Source organism: Arachis hypogaea, chromosome 12 (assembly GCF_003086295.3).
Source record: "Arachis hypogaea cultivar Tifrunner chromosome 12, arahy.Tifrunner.gnm2.J5K5, whole genome shotgun sequence".
In the NCBI taxonomy this organism is placed as follows: domain Eukaryota; kingdom Viridiplantae; phylum Streptophyta; class Magnoliopsida; order Fabales; family Fabaceae; genus Arachis; species Arachis hypogaea.
The window spans coordinates 107,772,898-107,780,321 of NC_092047.1; positions in this window are offsets into that span (position 1 = coordinate 107,772,898).

Below are 7,424 nucleotides of genomic sequence, written 5' to 3' on the forward strand. Positions count from 1 at the left end.
TGTATGATTCAGTCACTGCTCCTACTCTATCTTTCCTACGCCACTACTATTTTTGATTTTCGGGAGAAGAAGTCAAACAAGTGTTGAAACAAGTTACAAATTTTGAAAGTTTCACTCCTCTATTAAAGAGGTGAACGGCCAAGGATTGGAGTAAGGAGTGAGAGCACACCGTTTGAGTTCCTATAGCTTACAAAGTTATTACACTCTTCTCCTTCATGGTTCTCCTTGGAAATCTTATTTTCTCAATCCAGTCTTTCTTTATTTTCAATGAAAAAGACAATACTGTGAGGATTATATGAAAAAGCCATTGAGTAAAAAAAGGCTGATATACTAAGCAAAGAGTATGAAATATTTTCTATAAAGGAAGAAGAATCAATTGATGACATGTTTGAGAGGTTCTCTATTATCATTAATAGATTGGATGCTATGAAAATTACTCATTCCGAACAAGTGCTAGTGAGGAAAGTCTTGAGAAGCCTGACTAAAGAGTAGGAAACTATTGCTACTGTTATCTCTGATAAGCTAAATGACCTATACTGAGTTGAGAGAAAAGTTACTAGCTTATGAAATCACTCACTTAAAAAATGATACAAAAAAAAGAAGTGACTCTTAAATCTTGTACTGAATCATTGGATGATGAATCCAGTGATTATTTATCAGATGATGAGATTGTGTATTTTGCTAGAAAACTTAGAAGGCTGATGAGACAAAAAAGAAGGAGCAGAGGAGGTAGCTCAAAGGAACCAAGAAGGACATTAGCAAAGTCATTTGCCACAACTACAGAGAAGTTGGGCATTACAAATATAATTGTTCCAAGCTCAAGAGAGAAGACAAGTCTTGAAAGGACAAGAAGAAGGGACTTATGACTTCTTGAGAATATTTGAAAAACGACACTGAAGAGGATGAAGAGTTGGACAACAATTCGTAAGCATGCTTAATAGTCAATCACAGTCACAATAATAAGGTAATCTTTCTTGAACCCTCTAATGAAGAATTCCATCTTATGATTGATGATCTTAATGAGAAAATTAGAATTTTTTTTGAATCAATACTATGAACTTGAATCTGAAAATGACATTTTAAAGGCTGAAAATGCTTATCTCAGAAAAATTAAAAGAAGTCGAAAGTAATATTGATCTTATTGAAGAGAACAAAAGGCTTAAATTTGAAATCAAAAGACTTGATAAAATATATTCTGTTGTTGCCTACTTAAATTTCATTGAAGAAAATGAAAGGTTGTATAAAGTGATTAAGGGTCTAAATCAAGACATAACTAAATTTGTTCAAAATTCTAAAAATTTAGACAAATTATTAACTAGTTAAAGATCTCTTTTTGAAAAAGTTGGGTTGGAGTATCATGAAAAAAACTGAATTTGTTTTTGAAAAATTTTGCTTTGAAAATGAAGCCTCAACATAAAAAAACAAAAGCTTTTAAAATCCAAATCACTTTGAAAAATCAACAAACAAAAATTTTTGTCATACATGCAATCGATTTGGTCATTTGCCTATTCAATGTTTCATCTTTGAAAAAAAATTGGTGATAAAATTTACAAAGTGATTGAAAAATACAATGCTCTTGGGCAACTAAAAAGGTTTAATGTTAAAGGATCCAAAATGATTTGGGTACCTAAGGTCACTTAAAAGTATTGTGCAATTTTGCCTAGCATCCAAGAAGAAGAATGACATGTGGTACTTGGATAGTGGATACTCTAGGCACATGATCGGAAAGTCCACATTCTTCATCAAGCTTGACAAATACGATGGAGGTTTTGTGACTTTCGATGATGATGAAAAGGAAAAGATAGTGACCATAGGTAAGGTGGGTAAGAGTTTCTCTACTTTCATTAATGATGTATTCTTAGTTGATGCATTGAAACATAATCTTCTAAGTGTTAGCCAATTATATGATTTAGCCTATTTGGTTATTTTCAAAAAGTTGGAATGATTAGTTGTTTGTGAAAATTTTGGAGAAACTTTGTTTGTAGCTAAAAGATGCAATAATGTATATGAACTCACCTTGAAAGAACTAAAAGAACAAAATGTAGCTTGTTTTACTTCCATTGAATTTAAAAAATGGTTATGGAATAAGAAATTGGGACATAATAGCATGTTTCAAATTTCTAAACTTATGAAAAAGAATTTGGTAAGAGATCTTTCAAAAATCAAATTTGACAAAGACATCACTTGTGATGCTTGTCAATTGAGTAAACAAACTAAAAGCTCTTTTAAACCCGGACGATGACATCTCTACCAAAGGACTATTAGAATTGCTACATATTGATCTTTTTGGTCCCACTAGGACTCAAAATTTAGGTGGTAAACACTATGATTTGGTGGTAGTTAATGATTATACAAGATTTGGATGGGTTATTTTCCTAGCTCATAAAGATGATGCCTTTTTAACTTTTTCAATTTTATACAAAAAGATTTAAAATGAAAAAGATTTAAAAATTATTTTCATAAGAAGTGACCATGTAAAAGAATTTGAAAACCAAGACTTTAAATCATTTTGTGATGAATTTGGAATTTCTCAAAATTTCTTATGTCGTAGAACACCTCAACAAAATAGATTTGTTGAAAGGAGAAATAGAAGCTTTAAAAAAAATGGCTAGGACAATACTTTGTGAAAATGAAGTTCCAAAATTTTTTTGGGCTGAAGCAATAATACTGCTTGTTATATTTGAAACCGAACAATCATTCAAAAAGTTTAAAAAAAAACATCATATGAACTTTGGAAAGGAATACCGCCCAACTTTAAATATTTTCATGTTTTTTTATGTAAATGCTTTGTTTTAAATACTAAAAACAATCTTGAAAAGTTTGATCCAAAATTTTATGAAGGTGTTTTTGTTGGTTATTCAACCACTAGCAAAACATACAGAGTTTAACTCAAGGAATATAGAATTATTGAAGAATCCATATATGTTACCTTTTGTGATTCTAATACAATTTCAAGTGTTATTGAGGAGAGTGATACAGGAATTGAAACTGAGTTAAGCTCTGAAAGGATCCAAGGTGAAGACAAATCAGAACCATCATTGAAAAATGTTTTGATTTTGCAAACCAAAATGCAAGAGATAATTCTATTTTGTCTCCTAATAAAACAGAAAATTCTGAAAATCTCAATAGTGCAGAATCTAATCATACCCAACCTGAGATCACTTCACCAAAACCTAGAGAATGAAAGTTCTTGAAGAATTATCCACATGAATTCATTATTAGAGATCCATCTCAAGGAGTTACCACAAGATTCTCAAGTAGAAGAAGGACTGAACTTAATAATCTTGCTCTTATCTCACAAGTGAAACCTCAAAACGTGAGGGAAGTACTCAATGATCCTTCATGGGTCAAGACAAGAGGAAGAATTAGTCCAATTTGAAAATAACGAAGTTTGGATTTTGGTACCTATTTCAAATGGTAAGAAAGTAACAGGTACTAAATGGATCTTTTGAAATAAATTGGGTGAGAATAGTAGTGTTGTTAGAAACAAAGCTAGATGAGTAGTTCAAGGGTATTACCAAGAGAAGGGCATTGACTTTAATGAGTCATTTGTTTCGGTTGCAAGAATGGAAGCAATAAGATTATTGCTTGCATATGCAACCCACAAAGGGTTTAAACTTTTTCAAATGAATGTTAAATGTGCATTTTTGAATGGATTTATTGATAGAGAAGTATACACAACATAACCCCCAGTTTTGAAAATAAAGACCTCCCAAACTATGTTTTTAAATTCTCTAAAGCACTTATGGTTTGAGACAAGTTCTAAGAGTTTGGTATGAAAGACTTATCTCCTTCTTATTGAAAAATAGTTTTCAAAGGGAAACTACGGATACAACTCTTTTCATTAAAGAATCTAATGAACATTTCATTCTTGTTCAAGTTTATGTGGATGATATTATGTTTGGATCGGCTAATGAAGTCTTATGTGTTGAGTTTAAAAAATTAATGACTAGTGAGTTTGATATGAGTATGATAGGAGAACTCACATTTTTTCTAGGACTCCAAATCAAACAAACTACTAATGGAATTTTTGTGCATCAAGGTAAATATGCCAAGGAGTCAGTAAAGAAATTTGGTTTAGAAAAGTCCAAATCAATGAGTACACATATGCATCCAAATTCTAAACTTGAAAAGGATGAAATGGAGAAAGATGTTGATGAAACAAAGTATAGAGGAATGATAGGATCTCTCATGTATCTAACTTTCTCTAGACCAGATATTATTCAAAGTGTTGGAGTTTGTTCTAGATTCTAATTTTATCCAAAAGAATCACATCTTTTTTTCTGTAAAAAGGATCATTAGATACATTAATGGCACTGCTAATTTTGGTCTTTGATATCCCAAATCTGATGAGTTTTGTGTAGTTGGTTATTGTGTTGAAGATTTTGTCAGAGACCGTATTGATAGAAGAAGCACTTTAGGAATTTGTTGCTTTCTTAGACATTCCTTGAATGTGTGGTCAAACAAGAAGCAAGTTACTGTTGCATTATCCACTGCTGAGGCTGAATCATAGCCACTTCTTCTTGTTGTTCACAATTTTTATGGCTGAAAACACAATTTACAGATTATAAATTGTAAGTCAATAGTATCCTTTAACTTTGTGATAATATGAGTGAAATTAACATTTTCAAAAACCTTGTTTTACACTAAAAAATCAGGCACATTGAAGTGAGATTTTACTCCATTAGAAAACATGTGCAAAAGGAAACAATTGACATACAATTTGTGAAATTTGAGGATCAATTGGCTGATATTTTTACAAAACCTCTATGTGAAGATAGATTTTGTAAATTAAAAACTGTATTAGAAATTGTTGATGCTGAGTTTTTGAACTAAATATGATTAAACTGTTTTCTGGTTGTTTTTGTCTCTCAGGTTGACATGAGATAAAACTAGACAAATGATAACTCTCTTTAGGTTTCTTGAATTTCAGACTAAGTGTTGATACTTCTAATTGATATGGGTCAAAACTAAATCCTTGGTAGTCCATTGCGTTTCCTTAAAACCACCATTGGGCCCAAGAAGAAAAAATTCTATTTTATGAAGTAGACCTCATTGCTTGCTTTGATCATTCACATCAAAAAGGTATTTGCTTTTAAGGATTTTTCTTCAAGTCAAATCACTTTCTGATTTTCAAAATCTTATAACTGTCTTGTTTTTTCAAACTGCTTGCATTTGTTTTAAAATTCAAATATTTTCAAAACCCCTTTCATTTATCTTTTCTATTTTCAAAAAGGGGGAGGCACTAAGTATTTAAAGCAGTTATTACTCGAAAATTTCTCACCTTCTCCACCACACCCACATTCTCTTCATCACATTCATTATTTCATTAACCATGTGAAAGAAAGTTGCCACGGAAGAGGAACATGGACTATTCGATCTCCATAAAACCATCCACAAAAGGGACAGGTCCACACCTACATTCACAGTTTTCCTCACATTCCTCTCCTATATCCGAACCTATGGCAAGGACCAAAACCACCTCTCGCAGACCTTCTTCGGTACCACAAGATGCAGAAACTTCTAGGGCAAATATGGTAAAAGAAAAAAAATCTATGACGGATGAAGAACCACCAATTACTCCTCTTCCTCGTTTATCCTATCGTCCGCAAGGACGTTCAGCTCCTTCCAGTCGCCCCTCCAAAAGTAACAGAAAATTTTTCCTTAACTCAGTGAAAGAACCTACTAATACTGATCCAGTAGGTTTTAAATCTCAATTCGGTAACCGCCTTCACTCTCATTATGATCCTCTCCACTTTTTTCAATTATGAATTTTGAGTTCCATAAAGATATTGTTTCCAAAAGACCTCAGTGCTCATCTTATGTTGCTGACCTAAAAGCATTAGCCAAAAAAGAAATTGATTTCATTGAAACTTTGTTTACTTAGATTGGAAAAAAATTCTTTAAAATTAGAAAGCCTATCTATCCTGATTTGGTCAGAGAATTTTATGCAAACATGTACTATAGTGAAGAATCTATTCACTCATATGTTAAAGGCTACCAAATTTGAACAAAGAAACTATTGGTGAAACCCTTGATTATTATGATGCTAATGTCAATATCTACATTTTCGGAAAATAGGATAATAATCTGAACATTTCACACAAATATGTATTGGCTAACATATGTGAAAATATATCCCTCATGGATGGTGTTACCTCCAATCATAGAGCCTTAGGTCCAACCAAAATCCAATTTCACTGCCTCATCACTCACATACTTATGCTCCAAAGTGGTTCATTTCAAAGAATCACTCTCTGTGATACCTTGGTCCTCTATGCAATACTCAACAAATCTGAAATCTCATTTGCTTACTTGATGATGCACCATATGTATGACTGTATCAAAAGTGATAACAGTATTTTTCTTTCATATGGCATATTTTTAACTTGCATCTTTGAGTATTTTGGTGTTGATCTGAGCAATGAAACACAAGAAAATAAAATTTCATATCTTAAGAGCGGTGCTGCAGTAAAATAATCTAAAGGAAAGGGCACAAAGGCAACAAAAGACATGGTTTTAGAAGAAGATGATGATGAAAGTATTCCTCCTCCATTTGCTATAGGGACATCATCCTCTCACAAGTACTTAATTAATGGCATTGTCAAGGACGTCTTACAAGAATTTGTGAATTTCACTATGCAAATGATCAACTCGAGCCAACAATCTAGAAAACTAGCAATTCAAAATGAGAACTCCTTTAGAAAATCTAAAAGATGAGTTGAAGAGCTACTCAAATACATAGATTCCTTGGAAGATGATTAAGCAATGTCCGAGCAAAAAGAAGATCTTCTTGAAACCGAGGGTGAGAGATCTGATGTCTAGCCCCCTGTTTGATGTTGCTGCTGTTTAAAAATTTGCTTTTCTGACTTTTGGTCTTTGGATTTTTTTGTTTGGATACTGTTTACTGTTAGATGACTGTAATAGTCGTAGGCACTTAACTTTGACACTAACACAATTACTTATTTTGCACTTATGCCTTGCATATTGAACCATCTTTTGTGCAGTTTTACCCTCCTTGATAACAAAAGAGGAGTAAGTGTTGTGTGAAAATGAATTGAAATTATCATGATACTTGAGGCAGGCTGCAGTTTCTGTTTTTAAAATTAGGGTTAAGTATAATTTTGGTCCCTAAGGTAGGGGCTGAAAATTTTTTCATCCCTGGCCTTTTTCTTGCTACAAAATAATCCCAAAAGTTTAACTTAGTTTTAAAATCGTATTTTTTATCAAAAATTTAAATTTTATTACCAAATTATCCCTAACTAAAAAAATTTAAAAAAAAAAAGAAAGAAAACAAAGGGGATGGGGAAAGGGGGAATCACGCAGAGGGTGGGGGGCAAGGAAGAAGAAGGGGGAAAGGGAACGGGGGAGGTCATGCCAACGAAACCACCGAAACCACCATCCACCACCGCTACAGATCCTCT